Source organism: Carlito syrichta, unplaced genomic scaffold (assembly GCF_000164805.1).
Source record: "Carlito syrichta isolate Samal-C Ts95f unplaced genomic scaffold, Tarsius_syrichta-2.0.1 Scaffold302616, whole genome shotgun sequence".
Taxonomy (NCBI): Eukaryota; Metazoa; Chordata; class Mammalia; order Primates; family Tarsiidae; genus Carlito; species Carlito syrichta.
The window spans coordinates 467,108-479,353 of NW_007246712.1; positions in this window are offsets into that span (position 1 = coordinate 467,108).

Genomic DNA, 12,246 nt, shown 5'->3' on the forward strand with positions numbered 1-12,246 from the left:
AAAAAAAAAAAAAAAAAAAAAAAAAATTGCCGAGTGAGGTGATAAATGCCTATGATTCCTGCTACTTGGAACCTGAGCTCAGCAGGTTGAGGCTGCAGTGGCTATGAGCATGCCACTGTACTGCAGTCTGGGCAACAGAGTGAAATTCTGACACAAAGAAACAAAACAAAAACCCTGCCCCCAAAACAAAACAAACCACCCGAATCCAACGTGGTCCAGAGAGTGGAAGCCAGCCCCTCTGTTAAGTGAGTACCAGAACCCTGTGCTTCTCCCTTTCTAGAATCTATTATTTAACGTTCATGTACATTTCCCCAATAACCGTGGGGGCCCAAGGCCTAGAGTGTGGGTCTGTTCTTCACCAATACATCCTTAGTGCCTTGTACAGTGCATGAAATAAATACGCTTCTCGATTTTTATTGAAGGAAAAGAGGGAGGAAAGAAGGTGAAAAGTGGAAGTTGGGGCATAGACTGGGGACTAGAAACTGGTAAGAAACATTGTGGAATGTGTGTGTTTGATTTGCATGGGAACTGGGCTTTGAGGAGCCACAAACATGGTGGCATATTTTATTACAGGTGTCCAGGGTGGGACTGGCCAGAGGGATGAGCTCAAGTCAGAGGGTCAGTCAAATGGTGAGCCCCTTGCCAACAGGCCTGGGGCCAGAGGTCAGAAGGGGTTGGAGGCTCGGGGGAAGAGGAGGGCTGGTGAGAAGTAACTCCTAGTAGGAAAGAGTCTGCAGTGTCTAAATTACCCTTTGCCCTGGGAAACGTGGTGTACAAAGGTATGTCTGGAATTGTTAGACCTGCCTACCTATATAGTTCTGGAGGTCAGAAGTGTGAAAGGGGCTGACTGGGCTCACATCAAGGCTCAAAGGGAGAATCTGACTCCTTGTCTCTTCTAGCTTCCGGTGATCACTTGCATTCATTTTCTCACGGTCCCCTTCCTTTGTCTTCGAAGCAGAGTGTGATATCTCTCTGTATCTTTCTTATATAGCCACATCTTCCCCTTTCTTCTGCCTTTCTCTTCTACTCTTAAGGACCCTTGTGATTACATTAGACCCACTCAGACAATCCAGGATAATCTCCCTATTTTATTTTATTTTTGGAGACAGGGTCTCACTCTGCCATCCATGCTAGAGTGCAGTGGTACAATCTCGGCTCACCCTACCTAGATCTCCTGGGCTCAGGCGATCCTTCCACCTCAGTGTTCTGAGGAGCTGAGACTACAGGCATATGCTACCATGACCAGCTAGTTTTCGTTCTTGCTTTCTTTTTTTTTTTTTGTAACGATGAGGTCTCACTATGTTGCCCAGGGTGGTCTCAAACTCATGGGCTCAAGTGATTTTTCCACCTTGGCCTCCCAAAGTGCTAGGTTTACAGGCGTGAGCCACTGTGCCTGGACTCTCCCTATTTTAAAGTCAGTCAATTAACAACTTTAATTCCCCTTTGCCATGTAACTTAAGATAGTCACAGGTTGCAGGAATTAGGACATGAACATCTTGGGGGTGGGGGTGGCTATTGGTCTATCTGACTACAGTGTACCCATTTTGTAAATTTTCTATCTAGAAATAGCTTTTGGCAAAAGCAAAATGCAAAATTGAATTTTTTCCCAATTTTCTTCAGATACTAGTGAATGAATCCTAGCAGTATTCTTTTCCATGGATAACCAGCAACACCTAGTGTCTCTCCAAATAAATTTCAACTGAAAACTTAAAGTGTCCTATAATTAAGTTCAGTGACTGGTGGTGAAGAAAGGAATTTCTCACTACTCCAAGAGGGAAAATGGTGATTCTCTTTTCTGTATGTTCTTTAGATTTATTTTGAGCCTTTGGCCTCCCAAAGTGCTAGGTTTACAGGCGCGAGCCACTGTGCCTGGACTCTCCCTATTTTAAATTCAGTCAATTAACAACTTTAATTCCCCTTTGCCATGTAACTTAAGATAGTCACAGGTTGTAGGAATTAGGACATGAAAATCTTGGGAGTGGGGGTGGCTATTGGTCTGTCTTATCAGTGCAGACATCCAGAAGAATTTGGATTAATTGTGTTTGGTACGTGGTGCCATACTGGGCTCTGTGGCAGATGCAGAAACATGAGAATGTCATCTTTTGGTCTTGTTGGGCAGAAGAGACGCACTCTGGTGATTAAAGCACATGTAATCATTTACAAAGTATCGTAGGCGTAAGGGCCAAGTGTGCCAGTTACAGTTAGGTTCAGTTGTACTTAGCAAAACTTAAAAGGATAGTGAGTGAAATAGAGGAGAGGTTTATTTCTTGCTCATGTGGAAGAACTGGTGCAGTTACTTTAGAAAACAGGTTGGTGGTTCCTCGAAAAGTTAAATATACTGTTACTTCATGACCTAGCAATATATCCAAGAGAATTGAAAACACCCATCCACACAAAAAATGTGTACACGAATATTCATAGCAGCATTATTCACAAAAAAGCAGAAATAACCCAAATGCCCATCAACTGATCAATGGGTAAACAAAATGTGGTCTATTCCTGCGATAAAAAATGATTCAACCATAAAAAGGGATCAAGCATTGATACATGCTACAACATGAATAAAACTTCCATGCACACTACTAAGTCAAAGAGGCCAGACACAAAAGGCCATGTACTGCATGATGTCCAGAACAGGCAATCGATAGAGACAGAAAGCAGACTGGTGATTGCTAGGGACTGGGGGATGGGAAGACAGAGTGGGGGAGTGACTGCCAGTACAGACTTATTTTTGGGGTAAAATGTTCTGAAATTAGTGGTGGTGACTGAACAACTTTGTAGATGCAACAGAAACCCTAAAAACTATTGACTTGTGCACTTTAAATGGGTGAACTGTTTTGTGTGTGAATTATGTGTCAATAAAGTTACTAAAAAAAGCTGGGCATGGTGGCACATGCTTGTAATCCCAGCGCTTTGGGAGGGTGAGGCAAGAGGATTGTGTGAGCCCAGGAATTCCAGACCAGCCTGGACAATTTGACGAGACCTCGTTTCTGCAATAATAATAATAAAAAAATAGCCAGGTGTGGTGGTACACACCCATAGTCTTAGCTACTTGGACGGCTGAGGTGAAAAGATTGCCTGAGCCCAGGAGTTTGAGATCAGCCTGGGCAATTTAGTGAGACCTCATGTCTACAGTAAATTAAAAAATTAGCCATGGTATAGTCTCAGCTCCTTGGAAGGTGGGGTGGAAAGATCACCTGAGTCCAGCAAGTCGAGGCTGTGGTGAGCCGTGAGCATTCAACTGCACTCCAGCCTTGGCGACAGAGTAGGAGTCTGACTCAGAAAAAAAAAAGTTACTAAAAAAATACCAAGAGGATCAAGGAGACAAAAAAGGTGATGAGTAATTAGAGAACACGATCTCTATTCGTTTTTTCCTCCGAGTTCTTCCTCCAGGTCTCAGAGTGGTCACCCTTTTCTTTCCTGTGAGTTTGATCTCTCTCCCTCTCCTTCTCTGGGGCTACATTCAGCAGAACAATCAGTATATGAGGCTGACGCTGGCCCTAGACTAGGAGAGAGATGGCAGTTCTCTTCCCTGTGGAGAGTACCCGGGGAATGTGCTGATGGATATGGAGAGGACAATAAGATTCATGCCCCCTCACTCCTGAGAGCGCCCCCCCATAAGAGGTACCTTGGGCCCTAGGAGACCCCAGCCCTGATGGCACAGAGAGGGGGTCTGTGAGCCTGACACACCCCTGCGGCTCAGCACACAGCTCTCCCATTTGTTTGGGGAGTGAAGGCCCTGAGATGGGAGTGCTCACAGCTGTGTTCCTAATGTCCTCAGTGAGTGAGAACCAGCAGTATCTCCCTCACTGGCCTATGCTCTGCGCCACGAGAGGAAGGCTGGCTACCTTCCCTCTCATCCTCTTTGAGGACAATCATCCATCTGATGTTTCCTTCACAGCCGTGTGCCTTTATTCTTGCTCTGTTTCCTGCTCCTCATCTTGTGCTGTACAAACCAAAGTACTGTTTATTTTCTCCCTCCCTCCCTCCCTTTCTCCCTCCCTCCTTCTTTCCTTTCTTCTTTCCTTCCTCTCTTTCTCCCTTCCTTCCTTCCTTGAGGTGAAGTCTCACTCTGTCGCCCAGGTGACAATCATGGTTCTCTGCAGCCTCAACCTCCTGAGCTCAGACATCCTTCTACCTCAGCCTCCCAAGTGGCTAAGACTACAGGCACACACCACCAAGCCTGGCTAATTTTCCAAAATTTCTTTTTGTAGAGCCAGGCCTTACTATGTTGCTCAGGCTGGTCTTGAATTCCTGGGCTCAAGCAATCCTTCTGCCCTGGCCTCTCAAAGAGCTGGGGTTATAGCTTATGAGCCACCATACCTGGCCAAAGTACTATTTCTTACAGGACAAGATACCACTCCTCATACCACTGTAATAGTCATTTCACTTGTTCTAATAGGTCTTTATTAAACTGCAGTTTGGATCAGGGTCCATGCATTGTTCCAAGTGACTCACATCTACCTGTATGAACTTCCTCCCCATGCTCATGGGTTCCTGGGGTCTAGGTCATGTGGAGATGCGTGGAGGGTGAGTCTGAGATGGCAGATTCATTGGAAAAGAGAGTGTCCCAATTGTCACAGCCAAGAGAAGCCTAAGGAGATGTGATGACTAAATGCAATATAGAATCCTGGGCAGAAAAAGGACATTAGGTAAATACTAAGGGCTTGTGAGTAAAGTATGGACTTGAGTTAATGACAATGTATCCACATTGGATCATTAATATAACACGGTGCCATATTATTGTAAGATGTTCATAATTGGGAAAACCGGGATTGGGGTGTGTGGGAGCTCCCTGTATTGTCTGTGAAATTTTATTTTTTTACTTTTTAGAGACTGGTATCACTCTGTCACCCAGGCTGGAGTGCCAAGGCACGATCAGAGCTCCCTGAAGCCTTGAACTCCTGAGCTCAAGCAATCCTCCCTCCTCAGCCTCCCGAGTAGCTGGAACTACAGGTGCATGTCACTGTCTTTGAAAATTTTCTGGAAACTTAAGATTATTATAAAATAAAAACTTCATTAACTCCTTTCCTCACCCCCAAAGAGAATGTCTCCATCCACATCATAGAATTCAGCTCTTGCCTGGCAGGACCATTTTAAAAGAAGGGTGTCATCCAATATGCTTCCTTTGAGGAGTAGTTATCAGATGCCACCTGTGTCATCAGTGCAGTCTGGAAAAACTCCATGTACCTGTCTGGAAAGGATAGTGTTTTAATATCCAGAGTGAACATTCTGGTCCTGGGTGAGTGAGGCCTTTAGGAACACTGGGTGACATGGAGTGAGCCTGAGGTGATCCTGGGCCACGTCTAGATGGCTGACAGGGAAGGGTCGATCCATGAGGACATGCCTCAGAGGGTTGATGTCGGTTTTACATGCAGGACACAGAACCAGATGTCAGGAGCTGAAAGTGCAGCCACCCTTTCTGCCAAACATGGGAGTCTAGTCTGAGAATGAGCAGGGGCTCAGGCTGTACAAGCCAGTGCAGCGGAGTCAATCCAGGGGCCCTGGGTCTCAGGACTCTTGTTCTGTGCACAACAGGTCAGCACACTTCCCACAACACGCTGTTAAAGATAGGTAGCCAAGCTGGGCTCAGTGGCTCAGCCTGTAATCCCGCGCCTTTGGGAGGCTGAGGTGAGTGGATTGCCTGAGCCCACGGGTTCGAGACCCGCCTGGGCAGCGAGACCTCATCTCTACAATAAATAAAAAAAAAATCAGCTGGGCGTGGTAGCGCATGCCTGTAATTCCGGCTACTTGGAAGGCTGAGGCGGAAGGATCGCCGGAGCCCAGCAGGTCGAGGCTGTGGTGGCTGGGAACGGCCACTGCACTCCAGTCTGGGCGACAGAGTAAGACTCCAACTCAAAAAAAAAAAAAAAAAAAAAAGATAGGTAGCCAGGAGAACGAGACGTCTCTGGAACCACTACGTACTCCTCCAGGGAGCACTGTTGAGGAAAAGGAGGGATTGAAGAGGTGGAGGAAAGGGAGTGAGATGACTTGGCAGCTGGCCCTTTGCTTCAAGTGGTGACTGGTTTTCCCAAGAAGTATTTACACATTCAGTCTAGTGAGTTGAATAAGGTCCTCCAAAAATTCATGTCTACCAGGGACCTCAGAATGGGACCTTATTTGGAATTAGAGTCTTGTAGATATAATCAGTTAAGATGAGGTCATACTGGATCAGAATGGACTTTAATAAATGATTGTTGTCCTTATAAGAGGAGAGGACTCAGACAGAGACAGGAAAGAAGGCCATATGAAGACAGAGGCAGAGGTTGGGATAATGTAGCTACAAGTCAAGGAACATCAAGAATTGCTGGAAGATACCAAAGCTAGGAAGAGGCTAGAGGATTCTGAAGCCCTTAGAGGGAGCATGGCTCTGCCAGCTCCTTAGCTTTGGACTTTTAACCTTCAGAGCTGTGAAAGAATGAATTTCTGTTGTGATAAGCCATCTGCTTTGTGGTACTTGGTTATGGCAGTCCTAGGAGATGATGCTATTGAAGATATACAGCACTTACCTATATACAAAGGGGGACCCAAAAAAACTCAGAATTTATTTATAAAACACTGAACATTTATTCTTACAGGTTTAAACTTCAGTCCCTTTCAAAGTACTGTCTGTTTAATGTAATACACCTACTGAGACTCTTTTTCCATTGTTCTGAACAGTTTTTGAAATTGCCCATTTTGATGTCTTTTAGTGCTTCTCCTGTTTTTTGTTTCACCTCTTCCATATCAGCAAAATGTTTCCCTTTGAGTGCTTTTTTCATCCAGGGAAACCAAAAAAGTCACTGAGGGCAAGATTGGGTGAATAGGGAGGGTAAGATGTGGGGTCATGTCTTTTTTGGTCAAAAACTGCTGAACACTCAACACCATGTAGGCAGGCTGTTCCTGTAAATTACCCATCATAAATAAGCAAACAGGTTGAAAGAATCTAAAAATAAAATAAAATGAAATAAAATGAAATAAAATGAAATGAAATGAAATAAAATAAAATAAAATAAAATAACTGAAGCCGAACGCAGCACCTGACAATGCTAGCTGGTCCACTGATGCTGATGGATTCCTAGAACACTCACCTAGTGGGAGAAACCTATACTATCAGGGGCCTGCCCTCCAAAAGATAATTCTGGATTTTTCTGGGTCCCCTCTCATATGTCCCTTTGAGGGCTTGGGGTTATGGGAATTCTGTTTCCAGGAAGATCTGAGGCCGGGAGATGGTGCCTCATACTTGTGGGCCCTGATAGGGTCCCAAAAATTAATTAGTATTTAGTATAGGTGATAAACCCCTGCCTTTGCTCCCCACGGTGAAGTCTCCCCCAGGAGGATTTCTTCATGAAGTCCTCGTACCATTATCTGAAGGAGCCACAAAGTGTAGCTCCCTCCTGCAAACGCCACCCCATGGTTCTGTGTCACGTGCTCATTTTCACTCCCACCCTAGGGCTACCTTTCCTGCATCTCCAGACAGAAGCTCCTCTCTTTTCAGATCCTTGACCTGCTTGATCCCTGTGACCTCTAATATTATTAACCATCCCTTCCAGAAATTTCTCTCCCAGGCAGCAATACCTCTTTCTTCTTTCTCCTGTGACTTCCTCTCTTCTTATGTTTGTAATTTAATTGTCTCTTCTTCCTACCTCGCTAAAAAATGCTGACACTCACTTGGATCTGTGTTTACTCTTCTGATGCTCCAAAACTCTCTTGGGTAACCCTCCGGTCTCCTTCCTTTAACTACCACCCACCACGCAACTCCCAAGTCTCTGTTCCAGTTCATTGCTTTCCCTTGAGCTCCAGCTTCATGCAGTTGATGTGATGCATCCCTCTGGGGGTGCCTGGCAATTCAGACTAAGTGTGCTGTAATCCCTTTGCTGATTTCTCTTTTCCCTTGGCTAGAATCACAGACTCTCCCCTTTCAAAATGAAGAATTCAGGCAGAGTTTTTAATTAAGATTAAAAAGATAAGTTGGGTGTGGTGGCTCATGCCTGTAAACCCAGCACTTTGGGAGCCTGAAGCGGGAGGATTGCTTGACCCCAGGAGTTTGAGATTAGCCTAGGCAACATAGCAAGACTTTGTCTCTAAAAAAAAATAATAACAAAAATAAAAAAATTAGCTGGATGTAGTGGTGCATGCCTTTAGTTTTAACTACTTGGGAGACTGAGGTGGGAGGATTGCCCAAATCCAGGAAGTCAAGGCTGATACCACTGCACTCCAGCCTGTGCAACAGTGATACCCGTATTCAAAAATATAAAATAATGGCTCATGCCTGTAATCCCAGCACTTTGGGGGGCCAAGGTGAGAGGATTGCCTGAACCCAGGGGTTCAAGACCAGCCTGGGGAACTTCGTGAGACCTCGTCTCTACAATATATCAAAAAATTAGCTGGGCGTGGTAACACGTGCCTATACTTCTGGCTACTTGGAAGGCTGAGGTGGAAGGATCACCTGAGCCCAGTGGGTTGACGCTGGGGTGGCTGTGAGCTTGCTACTGCACTCTAGCCTGGGCAACAAAGTGACACTCTGACTAAAAAAAAAAAAAAACAAAAACAATAAAATAAAATAAAATAAAAATAAAAAGATAGGTATTGAGTAGTTTTGGAGGAAGTAAAAAAGAACAAAAAAACCACTCAAAGAATTATGGTTGTTGACAGTCCAGGAATTACCTAATCAATAGACTATCAAAGCTTATCTATACAAACTTAATATGATTCAAGAGGATTTTAGGACACAAAATATACATGGTTGAGGAAATTATAAGCAAAAGCAGAACACATTTCATAGATCGTTTGATCTCTCTCCTTTCCAGTTCTCACATCTGACATAGAGACTTTGGCCACCTTGTTTTGCCCTCAGGCCTAGCTGGGCCCTTTGGAGTCTCCTAAGTGACCAGAAAAGCAGTCTCTTCCTGTTCCTCTCCTCATCCCTGCAGTGACTCTGCCTTTCCTCTCTGTGATGACACCCTCCTGGTTTTGCTGTCAGTATATTCCAGCAGGTGGATGGACCTAGAACCTCTGTCTGATCCACAGTCTTGAGGCTTGTGTGACTTGAGGCCATCACGCTTCTATCTCCAACCACCTGGGTCAGAGTCCAGACTAGTAAACTCGTCCATGAAATCGTAAGAAAGATCAAAAGTCTACAGTGGCCCAGGGGCCACTTAAAGTGTTTATGGATCTGGAAGTAAGCTGGAGAGTTGAGAGCGAGAGTGGAGAACTCACATAATTAGATTTCCACAAGTGTAAAATTATCTAATTCCAGCATCCCATTGCTAAAGATGTTGAAGTCCTGACATTAGGGGCTCAGCAGTGTACTGATGAAGATTCTTGGCTATTTCCCCTGGTACATTAAAGCACAGTTTGTTTCTGAGATCTCCAGTAATGATTAGAAGTGTGCCCCTAAGCAGTTCTAAGCTCCGTTCTGACACTCATGTCTTAATTAAATGGGTTTTGACTCATCAGGATTTAGCTACCCATCTTTCCTTAACAGGATGCTTTCGTTGTTTTGTGCAATTAGAAGGAGGAGGCTCACAAAAGTCATCACATTACAGAAGAGATATGACAGAAGAGACCATTAACTCTACCTTACTGTAAAAATCCCAGCAGTAATTAGGAACTTACGTAAACAGCACATCTTAAATGATTTAGCTGACAATCTCTAATAACAGTGCCAGCAGTGCGGTACACTTTATTCTTCATTAAAGCAAAAGTGATTAGTCTGCTGTATAACCTAATCATCTGAAAATGTAATTCCCAGAACAACATTTGTTGTTACTACTTTGTAAAAGGGCAGATTAAAGACAGAATTTTGACACATCAAATTAAACTGCAGCATAAAAGCCAAGATAAGTATTTTCTCCACTAGAGGGCTGGTGCCTGTGCTGCCTTGGAAAGTCCTTTCCTTGGACGGCAGGGGGGACGGAGTTGGGCAAAATCGAATTTTTTGCAAGTTTTCATTTTTTTCACTACCTGGATGAATTCCAGGAAGAAAACTTGCATAAGCCAATTCTCTTGAGGGAGGAGTGGTTCTAGAAAGATGATTGACTTGAGATAATTTGGAGAGATTTTAAAACTTCAATTGAACAAGCAATTCAACATTTATGGAGATCCTTGGATATGTGAGGATGTGGGCTAGATATCAGATACAAAGTGAGCAAGATACTGGTTCTGGCCTCAGAGAGTCTGCTTGAAGTTAGGCATGGTCATGTCTTTTGCTTTGACTTACAGGAACTGTTGCAAATAATGGTTTCTGTTTCCCCCTTTCCCCAATTCATATGCTGAAATCCTAACCCTCAAAGTGATGGTATTAGGAGGTGAGACCTTCGGGAAGTAATTAGGCTATGAGGCAGAGCCCTCATGAATGGAGTACTGCCCTTGTAAGAAGAGACACCAGAGAACTTGCTTCCCACCCCCACCTCCCCTTTTCTGCCATGTGAAATTACAGTGAGAAGGCGGCCATCTGCAAACCAAGAAGAGAGTCCTCAATCAGACATTGGATAGATCCACTGGCACCTTGATCTTAAACTTCCAGCCTCCAAAATCTTTATTGTATTTATTTCTATTTTAGAGTTGTGAGATACAAGTGATGGTTTGCAACATAAGTACACTGCATGCAAGTGAAGTTTGGGCTTCTAGCTGGCCCTCTCTCCCCCAGTTGTGGACCAGGTGCCCAGTGTGTGGTCATGTGCCTCCCACTTCCCTCCTTCCCTTAGCTGTGTCCCATCACTCCTGGTCCTACCCTTGTGCTAATATGACTGGTGCTCAGGGCCTGCTTATGAGTGAGTACATGCAATGTTCATTCTTTGTTCCTCTTATAGTTCACTTAGTATGATGGTCTCTGGCTGCATCCAAATTGTTGCAAAGGCTGTGATTTTGTTCCTTATCAGCCTCTAGAATTGTGAGTGATAAATGTTTGTTGTTTAAGTCACCCAGACTATGGTATTCTGTCATAGCAGCCTGAATTAATGCCACAGGGGCCCTTGTGGCATTCCCCTCCTCACAGGTGATGAGGAGGTTCTCCCTTTATTGCATCAAATCTAGCCCATCCTACCTATTACAGAATGTAACTGCCCAGCACAGCCGATGGTGGACAATCATTGAAATGACAGGTGCAGAAGCATAGGAATTGGCACATAATAAGCCGCAGCAGAGGGTATCCCCCTGCTTTTCCTTTTAAAAATCATAAAAATAGGGATTATTTATCAAAAAAAGTAGATCTCTCTCTCACTCTCTCTTTCTCTCTTTCTCTTTCTCTCTGTGTGTCTTTTACTACAGCAATGTCTAGAAATGCTTTATACAAAGTATTTCTTCATTTTGGGGGTAGGTAAAGGCAGGTCTGATTTTACAGTTACAATATGTGCTAAAGTCTGCTGACTGTCTCCCAATATTTATTTGCCTCTTCTCTCTTAGTAATAGCATCTCAGTGTTCAAGTGGGCATATTGCTGCCTTGGTATGACATCTGTTATGCTCCCTTGCAGCTATGTGTCACTGTGTGGCTATTATACAATGAGAGCTTGAAAGGAAGTGTTGTGTGAGATCTCTGGGAAGCCTCCTTTTGAGGGAAGGAGTACCTTTGTTTTTTCCTTTGCTCTGTTCTCCTGTCTGGGATGTGGATGCTGCAGTGGCTGAAAATCTCTTAGCCCTCTTGGACCATGAGGACGAGGGCCCCAGACAAATCGGCCAGAAGATTCCTGGTTCCTTGAACACTTCATGGAGTGCTATACAAGTCGTGAAATGTCTACTTCTAAGTTTTTTCTAGATGTAAAAGAAATACATTTCTAATGTGTTTAAGCCATTATTTTTTTAAATTTAAAATTTTAATTTTGTTTCTTTATCTTTTTTTATTGTGGTAAAAACATTACATAAAACTCACCATCTTAACAATTTTTAACTGTACAGTTCTGGAATGTTAACTATATTCATATAAGCTACTGTGGTTCTTAAAAAAATTATCTGAAGTCAAACCTAGTTCTAACCAAAACACAGAGCAATTATTGGAGGTCAATACACTAACTTGTTACATTAACAGCATTCTCTCTTTTGTCAGTAAAGTGTACTACTAATCATGACCACTACACGCATATTCCCAGCTATTAAATGATTTTTTAGGTTGGTGGCTCTTAAACGTGGGTGTGCATTAGAATCACCTGGAGAGTTCCTGATTCCGCAGATCTGGAGTGAGGCCTGGGAATTTGTGTTTCTAATAAGGTCCCAGGACCTTGATGCTGCTGAGAACTGCTGATCTAAGACACCACAATCTTTGGTTTTTA